At 41.4% G+C, this 21,382-nt stretch overlaps 1 protein-coding gene across 4 annotated transcripts in view; it reads left to right on the forward strand.

Annotated features, from left to right (window-relative positions):
* Positions 1–21,382, forward strand: part of LOC147030789 (uncharacterized) — a 682,768-nt gene that overhangs the window by 188,784 nt on the left and 472,602 nt on the right. The gene's annotated exons all lie outside the window — the stretch shown is intronic.

Below are 21,382 nucleotides of genomic sequence, written 5' to 3' on the forward strand. Positions count from 1 at the left end.
ACCACTGACTCAGTAACTGATATTGAAGATCTATCTTGATATCTTGTTAATATATATATCTAACTGATACTGATATCTTCCGGGTGACGGAGAAAGCTGAAATTTTGCGTGACGCTGAAACACTTGGAAAAATCATAGAATAATTATTGGACAACATCCATAAATGAAAATGTATATAAATGAAAAAAATATTTAAAAATGCAGGTGAGTGAGCCAAGACAATGAGGAAGCATGGTTCATATGCTTACACAATGTATAAGCACACTCCACGAGTATATATATATATATATATATATCTATATATATATATATATATATATATATATATATATATATATATATATATATATATATATATATATATATATATACACGCACTTTACCAACACACAACATTTCAGAATTTATTTATTTCTATACACTTTACCACCATAGCTACCAACATGCCACCACAACATTTATTTTACACCTTTTACCATTCTACTGCCTGCATTCCACATTGAATTATTTGTTTAGTTATATAAACTTTCCCATCATCACTCCCTCATACCTTGAATATTTTATATATATATATATATATATATATATATATATATATATATATATATATATGTATATATATATATATATATATGTATATATATATATGTATATATATATATATGTATATATATATATATATATATATATATATATATATATATATATATATATATATATATATATATATATATATACGCACTTTACCATAATCACAACTTAATACCACCTTGAATTATTTATTTATTTGTTTACTTTACCATCATTGCTACCTCCATACCACTATTAATTATTTATGTATTTATATACACTTTACCATCTCCACTACCGACATATTTATTTATTTATTTATTTGGTTATTTAGTTATTTCAATGTAATATCTGCACGTTCTATTTTAAGATGCAGTTGTGGGCTGTCCCCTCCATGAGGCCTTGAATCCTTGCATTTGTTTTTTCTTCTGAATTATCTCTTTTTAAAAAAATTGCATTTCTAAAATCTTCAATGAATTTTGTAAAAAAAATTTATCTTCTTGAATTGTGATTCATTGAGGGAACAGTGGGCAATTTGTTTTCCGATTCATCAGGATTTTTCCCTCCTTATATTAATCCATATTTGAAGGAAGTGCAGCATCTTGCTGCCCATTACGTATGAATACACTGCGGGGAAGCACTTCGTGATTACCATCAGCTTTTCAGATGATTGCCATCCATGATGTAAAATGCTTGAGCTTTTTGTGCTGATTAAGAAGAAAAGAAAATCAGTTGGAACATTTTCTTGCCTTCTAGCCATATTAGCCATGCAGCTTGCCAGAATAATTATGTAATGCGCCCTTTCTCATCTGGCTTCGTTTCGTGGGGATGCTGTGCACAGCATTTAAGCAAAGCCGGGTAGTAAATGCAAGCCAAACTTTTGAACACGATTTCCAAGTGCTCCACTGAAAGGCAAGCAACAAATAGTTTGGCCTTTGCTTGACCTCCTGCAGATTGAAGTGGATGACATGCATTCTACGGATAGATGTTGCGCATCTGTTGCAAATGGATTGAATATGTCCGAGGCGATTGCCTCCACTTCACTTGGAATATGTCTTTCAATCCTAACAAATCTCACACCCTCACCATATCTGTCCGAAAGGACCATCTGGACTCCCCCCCCACCCAAAAAGACTTTCTTAACAATCCCTGTGAAGAAGGCCTTTCATTCAAGCTTTTGGGTCTCACTATTTGCTATGATCTCTCCTGGGAAAGCCACATCTCCATGCTGGCCTCCAAAGCCAATCGCCGAGTCGGCATCCGATGTCATTAAAAGTCTTTCTTTACATACCTGCGCTTGAAACCATTTACAAAGCTTTCATCCACAGTCTGATGGAGTCATGCTCCTCCCTCTCTGGGGTGGTGCTCCTGCCTCACACCTAGCTCAACTTCATGCTGTGGAAACTAAGGTTTATAGGATCATTGGTATCTCCCGCGATTAAGGTGAGTCTTTGGGTCTCTCACTCTCTCACCGGAGGCAGGTTGGCAGTCTTTCTGTCTTCTACCGTCTCCTCTCTGGCTTTGCCCCCTCCTGCTCTGTCTGTGATATGCCCCCCTTATATTTCCGCAGGGCACTCAACGTCCTCCAAAATCCCCCTTTTGGTGAAACTGCCAAAATCAAGAATCGCTGCTCACCTTCACTCTTTCATTCCTCTCTTTTCCTGCCTTTGGAATAAACTCCCACACTTTCTTCAATCTCATTCCTTCCTCCAGGTCTTCAAAGCAGCTGTTCAACCACCATCTCTTATCTTTCCCCATCTAAAATCTTGATCTTTTCTACCCCCGTTAATCCACCCCAAACCCACCTCCTTCAAATTCCCTGTTTTCCTTCCTGAAAGTCCCTGTAGTACCACCTTGTTTTGCCCATGTACCCCACGCAATCCCTCTCCCTTCCACAGATATCCTATTGTCTTTGTTCCCCATTATTTTGTGCTTCCCTCTCCTGCCTCTCTTGTCTCCTGCCTTGTTGTATACTTCTGTGTATTGGCTCTTACACGTATACTTCTTGACTTGGTATACAATAAATAAATAAAAACTTCAGTCCATCTCCATACAATCTTTCATTGTTTAATGTCACAATTAAGTAACAAAGGAAATGAAAACACTGAAATGAAATACAATGGGGAATGAGTTGTTGGCATAACCGGAGCGAAGGAGTGCCTTGGGTAGAATGCTGGCTTCATTTGCACAGTTGCCGCTGTGGTCCACATCAGAGGCATGCCCCGAGGCCGTTGTTTTTTCCGGGCCCCCATCCTGCCTTGATCTTTGTTTTGTAACACGCTGTCATGGAGCTTTATGTTTCATGACGAAACTTTCTGGTCATCGTGCCACACTGTTCTGCACACGGCACACCACGGGGTTATCTTGTAGTTATAATACAATATCAAAGTAAACTATTCTACCACGGGGGTTTCTTTTAAATGTTTATGGCACACCTATTTCCCTACTAGTGTCAGCTGAATAGGAGCACTCATTTAATCCTATCTTAATTAATTTGACTGTCATCATCACAAAGTTGTGAGCTTGGATAAAATAGACTGTCATCCACAGCGCTTGTTGAACTTCACAGTGCTACGTATGAACAACCCTCTCGCATAATCATCACATTCCTCCTTCCGCTCTTTTTCTATCCTTTCATGGAGTATCATCCACTGTATTTTTACTGAAAAAGCAGCTCATTGTTGCCCATCACACCTTTCCCCTAAGGGCATAGGGCGTAAAGGCTGACAGTGGCTTATTTCAAAGAGTAACCCGTTCAGCGCATCTTGTGACCCAGACAGAAGTCTGACTGTGCTACGGATGAGCTGTTATGTGTGAAGCAGCGGCCTCGGGATTCGTCTCTCGATGTCTCCTTGTCTGGCGATAGATTTGGAGTCTCGTCTGAGAAGTCGCCAAACAACGTTCAAGGCGTTGGTTCTGTGAGGTGTCCTCCAGTCCTCCAGTACTTGGATTTCTTTCACAATTAGTGTCTCGTATGTCCCATCACCTTGCGTGTATGATTGTCATATAAAATAACAGTTATTAAATTGGAAAACAACTTTACTTTTATTTTAATGTCACCATTATGAACTATTCAAGTCAGTTCCCTGCACTGACCTAAGACCCCAATTAGGATGTCAAGCATTTTGGCGTGGGAGAGTTGTAGACAGGCAATGGAGTAATGTCCCACACATTTGGTTGGCCACGTAAACTTGATCAAGAATCACGATGGGACGGGCAGGGTCATAAGGTTCTCCAGCTCTCAGGGCCCCATTGCTTATTTATTTTCTTTTCTCTTTTGTGCAAAGAACAATGCGGCCTTTGTTATAATCTGTAGAGCAACACCGATGTTGCAACAAAGGTTTTAATTGTCATCCCCTGTTGCTGCACAAACACATCAACATTTCAGCCATCTTATGTTTCCAGTGCACAAGTTCAAATTCGAAAACAAAAAGGAGAAGAAAGAGCAACAGGTTTCTCCAGTAAAGTTGTCCCAGTGCCTGAAACAAAACAAATGACAAACTAAACATGATAACACCTCAGTCGATCTTTATGACATTCCCACCTGAGCTCATGGTTCATGATGCCAGGTTCAACTCACAGACACAATACTGGGATCTCAGGTTCAAAATCCAATATACTGTTGCCTCGTACACTTGTAGTTCACATAAAAGAGCAATGATGCTTCCTTATATTATTGTCTTGCATGTGGTATATGTATTAGTTCCTTCCTTTGTCATTGTACACTATAAAAAATAACCATAAAATGAACTCGTTGAAGTATATTTCACAATAACATAATTTATGATGCTAATTCGGTTAAAATAAAACCTATTGTTGTTCCTCAATGATCTGGATACAAGCAGCCTCCGCCTTATTGATATTAACTTGATGCATAACAAATTAGGAATTGCAATCATATGCAAGAGAAATTATATTCCATGATTGGGATTTACCTTCCCAAGGGAATCATATTGCTCTTCTTTCTATATTACACATTTCTCGTTGAACGCGTGGAGTAATCGATCCGTCAGACTTCAGAATATAACAAATTGCTTTAATTTGGAAGTGTGCATGTCAAGCTGGCGGTGGATTCAACACGAGCGTCACCATCCTGCACAAGTGTGGGGATCTGTTGTCTTGCACTTAATGCTAATTCAGCAATCACCCCCACTCCAACAGATGTGCACTCCCAACGGCCGATTGTGGCAAAAAAAACAAAATGTCATAACCAAATCTGGGGTAAGAGTAATCCATCTTCTTTTGGCTTGAGCCTTATCTGCTGCTTTGCTATCTGAGTGTCTTGGTTCGGTGCAGGACTTGTTTGGAATGAAAGAACCACCAATTAAGGACATTGGAGGTGTAGTTACAGATGCATCAATCCCAAGCTAATATCATTCATTGCTCTGATTTTCCCATGAGTGCGATCGCCAGATGTAAAACGTCCTCAACAGAATGGAGAGAAGTTATCACATTTTCTGATGATAAAAGAGGAAGAACTGTGATGAATGCTTTCCTGCTTAGTAATTGTCCTTTGTATATTGCTGTGTGTGCACAAGAGTATTTCAATAAGCTTTACAAATCAATATCGCCAGTTTCACCACTTTGGTTCAGGCATTGTTGAAATTCCACGACTACACTGTGAATAAACTGTTTATCGTCGATTGATATGACTGATACACCACTTTAGACGCCATAGTATTGTTACGTTTGTGGGGGGGGGGGGGCAGTTAGTTATTCCCATAGAGCAGATAGGAATGTATAGAGTTGCATGGTCCGTGTATGGGTCATTCGCCAACTTGATGTAATAAGTAGGGAAACGTTAGCTTAAGAATTGTCTTGTTTGAATGTGCGCCGTACCTGGGGTGGTGCATGGTAATAATTCGTTAGGGATTATGGTTCAGGAAATTGTGTGTAAAACCTTTATATAAACCTCTACTGGGGTGCCGGGAGACTCGACAAGAGAGAAAAAAAGGTGGTGGAAGTTGAATGGCCTCGAGAGCAAGGGGAAGAGCGGTTGTCTCCTCCAAAGTGGCGGAGCTATGGAATGCTTTCAGGGGTGGAGCGCTGTCCGGGGAGAAGAGGGTGGAGCTAATCAGGCAGTTGGTGTGAGGAGAATGTGGCTGGGAGTTAGGTGTGCGAGTCTGAGGCGAACACGACGGAGGGAGAAAAAGTCGGAGGTAGAGAGAGTCGAGAAGGTCGTCCTGCCTGCTTGCTTCTGCCTACCTCTGCCTGCCGGTGCCTGTCTTCGCAATGTGCGCATTTCGTTGACCTGCCCATGTGCTTAGTCTCCGCATCGTCCTGCCCATCGTCCTCATGGCCTCCTCTCCTCAGTTAAGCCTCCCAGGACATTGCGGGATTTCACCCTCCCACCGCGATGAGCTCGACGTTAGTTTGAACCATCAATGCCACAGTATTAAGGTCAGAAGTAAAATATCTCGATTGTCCAACATATTGGACTTCCGGTTCTGGGTCTGAGCATCTTCAACATTTGCTCATACATGTCTCCTTGCAGTTCATCAAAGCTAAGCTTTCTCAACCAGATCCGTTGTGTCTTTCTGTTATCGTTTCAGCCCTGCATTTGTCATTGTTTTCATCCAATTTTCCATGTTTTATCATACCTTGTTGTTGTGTATTATCGAATTTTTGTCCTCGTGAGTTTCTGGGTGACAGCTGTTTTGAAGATCTGGAGGGGAGAACGGGATTGAAGAGAGTGTGGGAGTTTATTCCAAAGGTGGGGAAAAAAAGAGGAATGAAAAAGTGAAGATGAGCAGTGATTCGTGATTTTGGCAGTTTCACCAGAAGGGGGTTGCTTGTGAACCTTGAGCACCCTGCGGAAATATGGGGGAGGGCATATTGCAGAAAGAAAAGGGGGGGCGAGACCAAAGAGGAGACGGTGGAAGACAGAAAGACCAATGACGTGCCTGTGGTGACAGAGTAGAGGCCCAAAGACTCAACCTCATCACGGGAGATGCCATAGATTCTTAATGTCATGGTTTCCACAGCGTGAAGCCGACAAAGGTGAGAGGCAGGAGCACCAGCTCAGAGGGGAGAGAAGTACTCTATCAGGTTGTGGAAGAAAGCTTTGTTTGTGGTCAGGAGCACAGGTGGGCCGAGGAAGGACTTTGCACAATGGAGGATGTCCAATTGGTGACTGACTTTGGAGGCCAGGTTGTAAATGTACTGTAGCTTTCACAGGAAATATCATGGCAGACAGTGAGACCTAGGAACTTGAATGAAGGGACTTCTACAAGAGGATTGTGGTGAAAGTAGATGGGGGGGGGAAGGGTTGGGGGGATTCAGAAAGTCCTTTCGAAGAGACATTGTGAGAGTGTGATTTGTCAGGATTGCAAGACATGTTCCACGTGTTGTACCAGTTTGTGATTTTATCCAGATGTACAAAGAGCGAAGAAGCTGCTGCTTGCCGATCTGAGGGATGACAGATGATGTGGCAGAGGGTGGAGTCATCAGCAAAGAGATACAGTGGATTTTCCAGAGAGTCGGAGAGATCATGAATGAAAACCAGAAAAAGAACAGGGCCCAGAACGCTGCTTTGAGGAACTCCAGCCTGGACAAGAAGAGGGGATGAGAGAACTCCACTTAGGACCACACGTTGCCTGCGACAGGAGAGGAAGTCTGTGAGCCATGAGTAGAGATAGCCTTGGATACCAATGGAAGAGAGTTTGGTGAACTTTCTCCTGTCACAACACTGTGACAAACACTGTGGAGGCACTGTTTCTGGTGAATGTTCTCCCTCCATCCCCTCCCTGACTTCAAATGGCTGCATTGCTGACACCACATGTGAAAAGGCTGAATGCCTAAACTCCTTAGCCAACAAGGACCAACTTTTAACCACCCATCCCAACTCTCTTTTCCTCATATATGGTGATTTTAGCTGTCACTCTGCCATTTGGCTGGGTGTTGGTACCCCTTTCACCAGCCATGACACTGCAGCAAAGGACTTCTGTGACTCCATGGGCCGAACTCAATCTGTGAAGATTCTGACCCAAAATTCTGCCAATGGCAAATCCTCCCTTCGGGACTTGGAAATGATGAACTTTCCTGCTAATGTCTTGTTCTTCATTTGCTTCAATTGGTTTGTCTGATCACTTGCTTGTGAGAGTTACCATGTCTCTGGATAGTTTCAGAGAGCTGCTTCAGCACTGGTGGTGTCTGGTCGTTCACTCAGGCTGATTGGCAGGGACTGAAAGCAATCAGCAGTGTCTTAAAAACCTGCTCTGCTGTTCTTGCACATTCTCTTTCTGCTTTGTTCACCCTCTCATTTGCTGTATGTTATCTTTCATCTTCTTGGAAGTCAGCCAACATCACTGCATTACATAAAAATGTTGCATAAAACGGATCTCCTTAACTGCAGAACTTTAGTTTACTTTCAATCATCAGCAAGATCATGGAATACATCTTCACAGTTGACATCAAATCCTTCCCTTTTTCCAATGGCCTGATCTCACACCATTAGTTTGTATCCAGACTCGGTCACCCGACCTTAGATATGCTGCTCCTGATCTCCCAATAATGGATGGGGGCTCTCAATGACAGACAAGAGATGAGGGCCATCTCTCTCGACATATCTCGAGCATGTGATGCAGTCTGGCACCTTGATTTGCTCTCCAAACTTTCTACCCATGGTCACCTCCACTCATGGCTTACTGACTTAGTGACTTCTCGACTCTTTGAGCCAAAGCGTGGCTCAACTGTATCCTTTCATATACTCCCCCTGTTATAGCTGGTGCACCACAAGGCAGTGTCTTGGGCCCAGTCTTATTTCTAATCTTCATCAACGATCTTTCTGACTGTCTGAAAAATCCTATTTATCTCTTTCCTGCTGACTATACCCTTTCCTGGAGCATCGCTCATCCCTCAGACAGGCAGACAGCAGCATCTTCACTCTCTGCAGACCTTGATGGAATCATGAGGTGGTCCAACACTTGGAATGTGCCTTTCAATCCTGACAACTCTCACACTTTCACTCTGTCTCTCCAAAAAGACTGTCTGGCGAACTCACCCATGTATTTCCTTAACAATCCTCTTGAAGAAGTTCATTCACTCAAACTTTTGGGGTTAACATCAGCCATGATCTTTCTTGGGCAAACCACATTTGTAAGTTTTCCTCCAAAGTCAATCGCCTCCTTAGATGGCCTCCAAAGCTGACTGGGCATCCTGTCACGCAAAGTCTTTCCTTTGCACATCGGAACTTTTTATGTGCTGACAAGCTGTTCATCCACAGCTTGATGGAGTACTCCTCTCCCCCTGGTCTGGCACCCCTGCCTCACACCATGATCAGCTTGACACTGTGGAAACTAAGGCCTTCAAAAGCATTCAATGTCCTGCAATGAAGCTGAGTCTCTGGCCCGATCACTTTCACATCGCAGACAGGTTGGTGGTCTCTCTGTGTTCTACCACCTGGTTTCTAGTCTTGCACCCTCTGGCCTTCCCATTATTTCATATCTCCCCTCACCCAGCCACCGACCTCAGGTTTCTGCAGGATTTGCGCAGTTTGACAGTAATCCCTTGTTAGTGACGCTTCAAAATCACAGCTCACCTCCACTCATTTGTTCCTTTTCTGTCCCACCTGCGGAACCAACTTCCTCTGTCTCATCAATGCTATTCTTCCTCCTTCCAGGGCTTCAAGACAGCCTTTTACCACCATATCAGGTCACCCCCCCCATCCATATCTATTATCTTTTCTACCCTCATTAACCTCCCCATCAACTGAAGCTTACCTTTATCTGGGTTTCCAGCTTCTCCTTGCACTTTGCGGTGATTGAGAGTTTGCGCTGTATCTAACTTGTTCACCGGGCTGTGTCCTCCCCTTGCTTTCATTCTTCCCCACATCCCTTATTTCCCCAAGTCTCACTCTATTTTACCCCACAACCCTGGTGTGTGTGCATGTGCGTGCTTGTGCGCGTGCGTGCGCGTCGTTGATCGTTATCTTCATATGCGCGTTTCAGAAGGTGGACCAGAATCCTTCCAGGTCTCACAGTGTCGACCTCCATTTCAGTAAGGGGTCATGATTCATGGACCAATATGTGGAGTTTTCTTGTTCTCAGTTTTGTTCCGAGGGCTCTTTTGAGGACTGTCACCGAGCCCCAGACAGCTTTCAACTGCAGTTTGTTTGTACTCATATTCCCAGGGATTGTTCCTAAGATCTCTGGAAGGTTCTTGTTTTTATCATTCCCATTGCTCCAATAATTATTACTGTTTTGACATTCTTTAGCTTCCAGGATCTTTTCACTTCATTTTTGAGATCCTTTCATTTGGTCGCTTTCTCGATTTTTGTGTTATCTAGGCCAAAATCACTGGGTACTGACACCTCAATTAGCAATGCCTTATTTTCTTTTTTGTACCTCAGTCCTATATTCGGTCACAATGCTTTGTTTTCTATGTTCACACTCAATGGGATCATCAGCTCGTATGTGAGCATTACTTCCTTATTTTCAATGATTGTTTTGGTTCATGTTTTCATGGGTTTTCTGGAACTGGGATATTGAGGCTTTTGCAGATGTGCCAGTGGATTACTCTACATATCCTGTTGTGTTTTTGTATGTACAGCTGTTCTGACATGAGTTTTCTTTTTACATCCTGATAGGTGACTCGTGCTTTCTGTTTTTACCTTGAAAAATATACACCTGTCCGATTGACTCGGTCTCACCATTTTTTTTTAAAGCCATTCGTGTAGTGTCATTGGTCTTGGGCATTTATAATGATTCGTTCTCCATCGCAGTTGAGCTGACCTCTTCTTCGCCATTCCAATGAGCCTTCTTTGTCTCTTTCCAATCTGCCAACTCTCTTTTTTATACCTTCCTGCTCTTTTGTCATTCTCCCAGTTGTCGTTGTATATCTATTGGTATTTTGTTTTATATTTTTCTGATATTGTTTTTGCGATTGTTGGTGCTGTATGTGTTGCTGTTTCGGATTCATGTGTGACATCTTCCATTCGCACCTTTCTTTGGAAGGTCCAAATTTGATTTGATAGTCTGTTGAACTCTTCAATTACTCAGCCAATCCCACTGTTGCCAGTCTGTGCACTTGGTTGAGTTCCATCAGGGCGCGACCTCCTTCACGTTTCTGTTGGCGCATTCTCAGGATGCATTGATTTTTGTGGAACATTTCGTGGATGGCGAGTTTCCTTGTTTTGATATCTAGTTTATTGATTCGTTATTGTGGCCAGTTTATTATCCCGCAGCTGAATTTGAACACTGGTACTGTGAGTTGGTTTGTAGCTTTGATTTTGTTCCTTGGAGAAAGGTATGGTGTGTGTGTGTGTGTGTGTGTGTGTGTGTGTGTGTGTGTGTGTGTGTGTGTGTGTGTGTGTGTGTGTGTGTGTGTGTGTGTGTACTCCCCCCCTCTCCTCCTTTCCCTCTTTCTGCTATTATTTTCATTCTGTTACTTCCTTTGTGTTCTATCTCCTCTACGAGCCTCGACACTGGATCCCAAGATTTATTTTATGTTATCGCAAACTAAGCACCACGCACTCAAAGAATGCGCATACAGACACAGATGATGCATTTTGAGGTGCCTTGGGCTTCTTGAGCTGAGGGCAGCAGCATATGGCATGCTGAACAGAGCCTGTGGAGCGACGACCATGGAAAATGTCCATATGTTTCTATGGATGCTCGCTGTACGATGTCTGCACTCACACGTCTGCACCTTATGTCTTTGCCTTGATTTGCTTCACCACATTCACCTGTGCTTCATTTTTGTCTTGCTTGCTGTTTTTACGATGTATACGGTTACACAAAGAAAGACATCTGTGCACCAATTGCGTCTGGAAACTCCTTCACCTTGAACTGGGTAGATCACATTGACTCTGTGTTCGTTGAGCTGAGAACATTTGCACACTACGCCGAGCACCAGGACATTTGACCGAGGAAAAAAAAGAACAAAAACATGTCTTCAAAAAAGAATATAAATATTCATCAAGCCGACAATAGCTACTGAAATATTTTGTGATCATCATCATGATTAACTCTAAACTAACATGTCCCAAGATACGTTGTGTGCCAGTAAGTTGGAGCTCATCTTGGCATTGCTGTCATTGCAGCAACCCACTGCCATGGGTCCATTAATAGAATTAGCCCTTTTTGGCTGGCCTTCTATAAACCCCATCTGTCTCATTTGATTGTTCGACTCTGCTGTCGTATGTTTAAGCAGCAACCCCCCCTTCATGTCAGTGTTCCATCGACGCATATCACATCGATGGAAGTCAGTTTGCAAAGAAAGAGTACCACAAGTGCCAAGAGTGCAGAATGATGGTTACTACAGCACTTTAGTTGTTCACTTTGTTATGTACAACTGAGATGAATTGAAGGACTGTAGGCGAGTAAAAAGATCCGTTTAGTGCTCGACCGCTCGGAGACCATCGTTTAAGATTAATTGCCCGCTGGTTCTTCTACCCACCAATAGATTACATAATAGAGCATTCAACAATTCTGCTGCCTGACAATGGAAAATAAACCCTCAGAATGACCAAATCAAGGATAATCTTTTGGGGGTTTTCTCTACATATTCAACTAAAACAACAACAAGCACACTTCTTTCAAAATTATTCCAGCAAGACATTCAAAAAGGCTTCTTTCTTTCTACTTTCCTCGCTCATGAACCCATTGTCTGCTCATTTCACATCACTATCTCACACGATCTGCTTTCCATGTAATCCTTACTTTGGAAATAGAATAACATCGTCATCAGAAGAGCGAAGTCAGACCAATAAGGGTAGTATAGAAATAATTCACAGTTACGATGTTCTGAAGTGGTGCTCGCATTGCATTTCTTTTGGAGCATTATTTGAAGGTTGCTGGGCCTTTATAATTTGATCAAAAAAAAATTGGTCAAATAAGCATCAGGGCTACTGTACGAATGCTGATTATCATGGACAGGGACACGAATATAATATTAACTATTTGATTGAGCAATGTAGTTTTTGCTGACAGCAACAAATTTTGCTTTGAAGCCCTCAACTGGATTTTATTGGCAATGATGTTTGGGACTGAAATGATCTTGTAAGACCGAAACTGCACTTCTACCTGTGCTGTAACTGCCGAAGAGATGTTATGGGTTGGAATTGTCTTTTTATAGTCTTGTGGGCCCATTGTGCTCGTGCCCCAGAAGCTTTACTTGCCAGGGCGCATTAAAGATCCCAGAGAAATGGCACAATGCGCGACTATTTCAACCTTACCTGGATAAAAGGTAGATTGTGCTGGTGCTGATCACTTGGAACAATAAAGGCAGTTCTTATTTCATATGCAGCACGAGGCTGTGGGGTAGCGTCATTGGCTGAGCATTTGGCTGTGCCGCTGATGCAATGCCCTCTTTTGGTTAGGGCAGGCAGGCATTTGGAATTTGTTCATTTGGAATTTGATCGCTCACTTACTCTTCAGGAAGGATGCCGTGGGATCTTTAACATACACCAACCAACGCTCAGTTTAACGTCCATCTGAAGGATGACAATGACACATACATTGATGAATCACCCTGCCTGTGAAACACCAGTATGACGGTTTATAGCTGGGTCGGGATTCAAACACAGGCAAAATAGCTTAGAGGCGAGTGTTCGTACCTCGAGGCCATCCTGTCAGCCCAGTAAATGCAGTTAATAATTTAAATTGAATTGTCAGAAAGCCTTATACTTCCTATTGTTGAGTAAGGTGGGACAAGTTGTATATGATGGAAAAGGGAGAGCAATATGCCTCCTTCCCCACACCCCTCCTTCACCCCTTCCCTGTATATTATATACAGCCTGCTTGGTCCTCTTCGTTATCTGCACCGGATCCAGATCTTCAGTGAAGTCGAATCAATTCGTCCTCGTCACACACCCAACCTGTCCAACAAGTTTTGTCCCAATCTCTTCCTCCTCCTTTTGAGACATCCTGCTCACAGACAGATAAACAGACAATTTTCTTCTTGATTGGCCAGAAATGAATTTATCATGTCATGTGTGTTTCGTATCCTATCGTGGAATTTCAAACAAATCAGTCATGCCGTCTCTCATGTCATCCTTTAGTTGGGTGTTTGATATGATGGTAGATGTTTAAAACTACAGATAATTATCCCAATTGAGCAGAAAACAAAACCGAAGCCACACATAACGAGCCAGAGAAAAGGACAAGGAGCTGTAAAAAGTTCTTCAACTTTCAAAAAGTACATTCATGAAACTTGTTTTTGTACAACTGTTGTGCAATTGTAACAATTTTTCGATAAATGATTTATTATAAACATTGAAACCTCGACACTGATAACCATTACTTTTATTTATTGATATATTTGTTTTACTTTTATGTCAGGCTGGGAACATTTTTCACTCCCTCGTTATTGTATTTGTAAACAATGTCGGTCTTTCATGGACCGGTAAGATAGCCTGGAGGTACGCATACTCACCTCTGAGCTGTCTAGCCTGGGTTCTGATCTCGACCGAGCTACAAACTGTCGTCCTGATGTTTCACAGACAGGACGGGGCATCAATTGGTGTGCCGTCCTTCGGATGGATCTTAAGCTGGATATCCCATCTGCCGGCATTAGTTGGTGGACATTAAAGATAGCACAGTGTCCTTCGTGAACAGTACGCATGCTATCCCCAACATCCTGGCCAAATTGCAAATTCCTGCACACTGGGTCTAGTATCCTGCGTCGGAGTGGCGAGCCATCCAGGATTTTAACCCTAGCTAAGTAAATACTTGGCAGCACCGATGATGTATAGAGCACGGTGCATAATGATGATGATGGTCTTCTATGTTATGTTTGAACACACCGTTATGTAATTAATGACGAAGGCTGAAAATCATTTCGTTTTCAAAATGGACAAATTACATTGTAGCCTTGTTTTTTTTTTGTTTTTTTGTGTTTTTCCCTCCTATTGATAACAATTTTTTTTAGAATCAAGAAGTTCTTTTTTATCCCAGATTTGCATTCGTTGTAAAATCGTTCCATCATGACTTGTGATTTCAGTAGTGCACAATCTTTAAAATATCGAGAATAAGTAAAGGCGAATAAGGAAACAGTTGGATAAATGGGTTGAGATTGAGTTTTAGGGGTTTTTTTTACATATTGAAGTCACCGATTCTCTCGGGTTGCCAGGATAACCGAGAGGTATGTGCACTCGCCGATCGGATGTCTCGCCTCGGCCCAAATCTTCACCAAGTTATAAACTCATCCAAGTGTTTTAAAAGGCAGGCCATACGTGCTGTACCTCGGATGGATGTTTTTACGTCTCATTTGCCAGCATTAGTTGGTGGATGTAAAAGATTCTACTTCGCCCTTTGTAAAGATTATGGGAGTTATGGCCCGTACCCTGAACAAATCCCAAATTACTGCCCGAATATGCGGGGGGGCACTGAATCGATAACACAACCCCTTATCAGTAAAAATGCAACCACCTTGCCAAATTCAGGATTTGATCACAGTCCAATATGTATTCTCGAACAGGTGATTCTCTCCTTTTCTCATGAAGACGTGGTTAAATGTCGGAAAGCTTAAGTTTGAATTTGAGTCGGAAATCTAAACTTGGCAACCAAAAGGATACCTGCTTTGAATGTAATTCACATTTGAGCTTACATCTCTACATTTGTCGTTATTGATTACATTTTGCCATCCAAACGGTGTCACTAAGATTTAAGCACATTGATAATCCCACAAATTGAAAAGTAGTTTGACAATAGGCAATTATATTCCATAATCTTGAAAAAGTGCTTTCACAACTAAAAGCTCTCTATACGATAATGTAGTTTTTTTTTTTTTTAAAGAAGAAGGGCTTTATTTCTTGAGCATGTGTGTGCTTCATAGAAATACAAGCAAATTCAGTATGAATGAAGATCAGTAAGTCGGTAACCTGATATTAAAAGTAATCGATTGACATTGAACAAGTTACATATCCACAGTCTTTTAAAAGCCCCCGTTGGACTTAGTAAATGGGGGCTTATGGATTGCGTCTCATCCATCCGTGTGTCCATACGTCCGCAGCCATATCTCGGACATGGATGGACTGATTTTGTTCAAACTTGGCTCGAAGCCAAGACGTGGTGGTATACATACGCACATCATTTTGTTTCACGAATAGGTCAAAGATGGCTGACTGGTGGCAATTTTAGTTGTAAAAACCCAATGTTGAACACGTCTTAAACCACTTCTTGGACATGCATTTACCAATCTTTTTCAAAATTGGCACACACATAATTATGAATGATGGCTCTTTGTTTCGAGATCAGATCCAAGATGGTTGACTGGAGGCCATTTTGTTACCTAAACGTGTCCCCAACCATTTCTCAAACATGCATGGGCCAATTTTGTTCAAACAGCACAAGCACAGTACATGATGACACACACATGCACCTAACTTGATTTTGCAATCTGATCAAAGATGGCCGACTGTAGACTGGAGGACATTGTAGTTGTAAATATATATGGGTGAGCCCTTTAACTCAGCAAAAAACTAACAGCAAAATTACTAAAACTACAGGGGCTATGACAATTTATGTCTTTTTCTCCATGTTTTTTTTTTTAATTTTTAGCTCGCCTGTTCGAAGAACAGAGAGCTATAGCGATACCCCCGGCGTGAGCGTGAGCGTCAGCGTCAGCGTGAAAATGTTAAAGTTTTTGGTGCAAGTTATTTAGAAGCTTGCCATTCATTTAATATGTGTACTAGGATGCTGATATTTGGCATGGAGGTTCCTTTGGGGGTATATTATTGATGTAGTGAAGTTGAAATTAAAAAATAATTTCAATTTTTTTTAATTTTTGACCTGTTTTGAACTTAACTTTTTTGTAGCACATCAACGTTAAAGTTTTTTCCTTTCTAATGTTTTTATCTACCACACTATTTTTTACTGATTACAATATACAAATACATATATTTCTTTAAAATTATTTGGATCAGACTTCACTGCAATGCTTTATAAAAAATATTATTAGACGAGTCTTTTAAAAACGATAAATGTATAAACAGGCGAGCATTGGGTGGCTTTGACACCAACTCTCTGGTTAAGCTTGCAATCAAAAATTATGGTTTGTTTGTTTATTTTTCCTCTACGGGACTTTTATATTCAGCCACATAATTACTATCATCCCTCATACTTATTGAGTACTGTTGGACCCCGGTATTCGTGGATTTGCTATTTGTGGACCTTGTGTATTTGCGGGTTATAAAGCGTGACCTGCTTCGACATACACACTTCATGTGTTCAGGTTTTTATTTTTATTTTTTATGTTTTTTTCAACATTTCAGGACTGGCCTCCTACATATCCACCTGGGAAAATGGAAATCAGCCATCACAGCATTACATAAAAAGGTGCAAAAACGGACCCCCCTTAACTACAGCCCAATTAGCTCACTGTACTTCCAATCATCAGCAAGGTTGTGGAATCCATCATCACAGATGACATAAAATAATTCCTTTTCTACAGCAGCCTCATCTCAGATCATCATTTCAGATTCAGAACTGATCACTCTACCTTGGACATGCTGCTTCTACTCCCCAACAATGGTGGAGGAACACAATATCAGAACAGATCAGGGCCATCTCCCTGGGCATTTGTGCATTTGATGCAGTCTGGCATCCTACCTTCCTTACTCTCCAACTGTCTGCTAATATGGAATCCAAGGCCAAGTCCACTCTTGGATTACTGACTTGCTTTGCTCTTGTAAACAATGTGTGGCTCTCGATGGACCCTTTCATCTCCTCTCCCTGTCAAGGCAGTGTTCTAGGCCCCATATTATTCCTAATCTTCATCAATGATCTCACTGACTCTCTGGAAAATCCTCTTTATCTCTTTGCTGATGACATCACTCTCTGCTGTGACATCTCTCATCCTTCTGACAGACAGGCAGCAGTCTCTTCCCTCTTCTCAGGCCTCGACAAAAATCACAAACTGGTTAAACACACTTTTGCTGATGCATCCATATTGTCCACCCTTTGCGCTCTCCCTTTCCCCTCATCGTTACCTGCATCCCTTGTTTGTCCGTCTCCATCTATGTTCTCCCTGTGCCTTGCTGTTCCTTTTAAGTTGTGTCCTGATTTTGTCTTCCAATCGCTCTTCCACGAACTTAGATCATGCATAAAAAAAAAATTTTGAAACTATGTCCTGACATTCACGGACCCCGACATTTGTGGTATTTTTAAGGAACGTATCCCCTGCGGCGAATAGCAGGGTCCGACAGTACTCCATTGTGTAATTTTTTTTTATTTTGCACACAATTACTGAAAATTATGCAGAATTTAATTAGCCAGATGTACCAACACAGGAAACGTGATAAGATATGACTGATGTACTACTACTACTACGTCAACAGCCAAATTATTCCCACCTCCTTGGGGGTTGCCAGGGGAATGTCTTTCACCAGCCGGCTTGCCGGCCTGATGTTGTACCTAAATTTGGGCAGGAATGTGTTTGTTTGCCAGGACGCTGGTGATCACTCACTTACTCTTCACGAAAGATATTGTGGGGATTTCAACGAGCAATGCAGACAGATAGGTTATTTGGCTGAATGTCCTTGCAAGGACGGCACACACATTGATGCCTTGTCGTGCATGTGAAACATCAAGATGACAGTCTATCGGTGGAATTTCAGAGGTAGTATTTTTGTCCCTAATACAAGTTTCCTTGAGGGCACCAAGAGTCATCGACAAAAGTCGAATGGCATCACGAATACCAAACGAGGTGTTGCAGGCAAATTTCTTCCTCCCTGCGTGACGTAAACGAGTCGGCTTGGTTTGAATTTATCGATTCGCTTGGGATGTCGTAATTCTCCTGATACGAGACCACATTTCAGAATTTTCGAATTAAAATCCTTAATATTGCTTCTTTTAACCAGATTTTAACCAATAGCCTCTGAGATGCCTCTCCAGCATTGAAGAGACATAAAAATCATGAAAAATTACAGGTAATTTAACTTGTCATCGATTGCACGTCAATATTGGTGGTATCGAGCACAGTGCCACTGCAGTACATGTTCTCTTTGCTCCATTCTTCCTGTGCTGCAGCAACCAAATCGAAATGGCAGCAGTTTTGTAACGAACAGTCTATTTATCACTGGCGTAATGCTGTCTGGTCCATCACATGACCGGTGAGCATAAGTTGACCAGTGATGACATTGTGGAAATCTCAAATTTAAGATATTTTTCGAACCTTGTCTCTTAACTATTGAGATGAAAGGGAATATAAATCCCACGCACAATGAGCAGCACCACTCTCCAATATCTTGCACAATTAATTAACTACATCCATCATTGCTCTTGGGATTGCAAGACAAACAAAATGAACAATCTTGGTTTAAATCGGTCCCAGAAGTTATAAGATGTTATGAAGTTTATTGTAACTGATGCCCCTCCACCCCAATCCAAAAACACACACACACACACACACATACACACACCTCCTTCTTGTACCCTCGTTGAAAGCTGCCACGCACACATTGGTATTCACTTACGGCCAGGATTGTGGACGGAGACCTCAAGCATTCATAATTCCATTCATGACTCTTTAAATAGTCGATAAATCTTCATCAAGATTTGCGTGCGATGTGTGAATGAGTAAAAATGACTTTACACGATCCAGAGCGACATTTTCATTTCGCCACCATGTTGCACTTCTCAACTGAGTTCAGACTTTGTGAAGACTCAGCTCCAAAACAGTTTGCATTGCTGTTCTGAGACGCCTTCTATCTATTACTTCTACATATATGGCAGAAATGTTAATGACTCGCACTCACTCCCATCCCAGATTCACACCATGTGCACACTGTTCCAAACCCTCCACCCCCATACTCGTACTAATAACATTATCCCCACTGCTTTATGCCACATTGCCAGAAAATCCTTTTTAATTATTCAAGCTTAGACCAAACAAAGTCTTTGTTTGAAATTACAGCTTAGTTAGAGGCAAGTTGGAGATTCTATATGTATTTTTAAACACTTTTAATGGAAAAAGTGTGATGAATAAAACAAAACCCTTCCATTGTTGATTATATTTGCATCCACCACCGAAGGTGGATGGAGGTTACGCTTTCACCCCCGTCTGTTTGTTTGTTACTTGACAATTTTTATTTTTGACAAGTATGTTGAACACCTCCCTTTGTTTGTTAGTTGCAAAATCGAAGATTTTTCAAGTATATTGGTTAGTCGATTTTGCTATGATGTCTGTCTGTCTGTCTGTCTGTCTGTCTGTTTGTCTGTCTGTTTGTCGCCTGCAGGTCGCATTTTTAAACCGATCTTCATGAAACTTCACCGCATGGTAGAGTTTGTCATAAGGAAGAAGCCTCTTGTTTTTAAGGTCAAAAGGTAAACATAGGCCAAAGGTTAACAACTTCGGTGGGAATTCTAAAATCCTCAATTTAAATCCGATTGACTTGAAATTTGAAGAGGATTTACACATCCGGTCAATGAATTCAGCCACCTATTATTATATCTAAAATCCTCTATTTTCATCTGATTTAACATTGTACAGGAATTTACTGAATCCACATCTTGAATATTGTGTGACGTTTTGGCCACCACAATTCCAGAAGGACATAGGTGCCGGAGAGAGGGTTCAGCGCAGGGCTACTGGATTGATTCCGGGCCGAGCTCGACTCAGCTATGAGGAGCCGCTGAAGGAGACAAGGCTTTATACTCCAGAACGGAGGTGGTTACGAGGAGATATAATAGAGATGTTTAAGATAATGAAAGGTAGAGATAAAATAAGTGCAGATGAATTATTCAACAGAGTAGACAGTGATAGGACCAGGGGCCATGGCCTGAGAGTAAAGAAGAGGAGAGTTGAGACAGTCGCAAGGCAGGGGACTTTCACTCAGAGAGTAGTTGATGCATGGAATGGCCTCCCTGGAAAGCTCGTGGCAGCAGAAAACGTAGATAAGTTTAAAGTAGAATTAGATAGGTACCTGGAAGTTCTGGAGTCCAGAAGGGTGGAGGGATGTTGACAGAACTTTAAGGTAGTTTGAGTATTGATGGGTGATTGTGTACATGTGTACGGAGTGCTGTTGGTGGGGGTCTCGTCAAGGGGTGTTGTGTGGTTAATGTTGTATGTTTTTAACCAAGCCCATGCCCCCTCCCCTGAGAGGAAGAAAAATAAATATAAAAACTACAAAAACTTAAATAAAAAAATAATAAAAAAAGCCATAAATGATGATTTTTTTTTGCATTTTCTTCCTTGGATCTTGATTGGATAAATTAGTATGGTGTTCGCGAAGGCATGATGGGATGAATGGTCTTCACCTGTGTTAGATTTCCTTGTATTGAGGTCACCATAGGCCAAAAGGTCAACATCGACCAAAAGGTTAACACAGGCCAAATTTCTAAAATCCTCTATTTTCATCCGATTGACTTGAAATTTGAAGAGTATTTCCATATCAGGTCGCTGAATTCAAGTACCTCTTAACTTTTGAGATTAACATCGGCCAAAAGGCCAATTTGGCTCAAATTGGGCTAAATATTTGAAAATCCTCAATTTTCATCCGATTGACTTGAAATTTGAAGACCATTTGCATATAGGCTTACTGCATTCAAGCTCCAATTATTTTTAAGGTCAACATAGGTCAAAAGGTCAACATAGGCCAAAATTCTAAAATTGTCAATTTTCATCCGATTGACTTGATATTTGAAGACCATTTGCATATAGGCTTACTGAATTCAAGTTCCAATTATGTTGAGGTCAACCAACAGGCCGAATTTCTAAAATTGTTAATTTTCATCCGATTGACTTGAAATTTGAAGAGGATTTATATTTCAGGTCACTGAATTCAAGCAGTGAATTATTTTTGAGGTCCACATTGACCAAAAAGTCAACATAGGCCCAAGGTCAACATCTCGGGCGGTATTTTAGAAATCCT

The sequence above is a fragment of the Eptatretus burgeri genome, chromosome 3, assembly GCF_056783735.1.
Source record: "Eptatretus burgeri isolate ZD-2024b chromosome 3, Ebu_testis_v1, whole genome shotgun sequence".
Classification (NCBI taxonomy): Eukaryota; Metazoa; Chordata; class Myxini; order Myxiniformes; family Myxinidae; genus Eptatretus; species Eptatretus burgeri.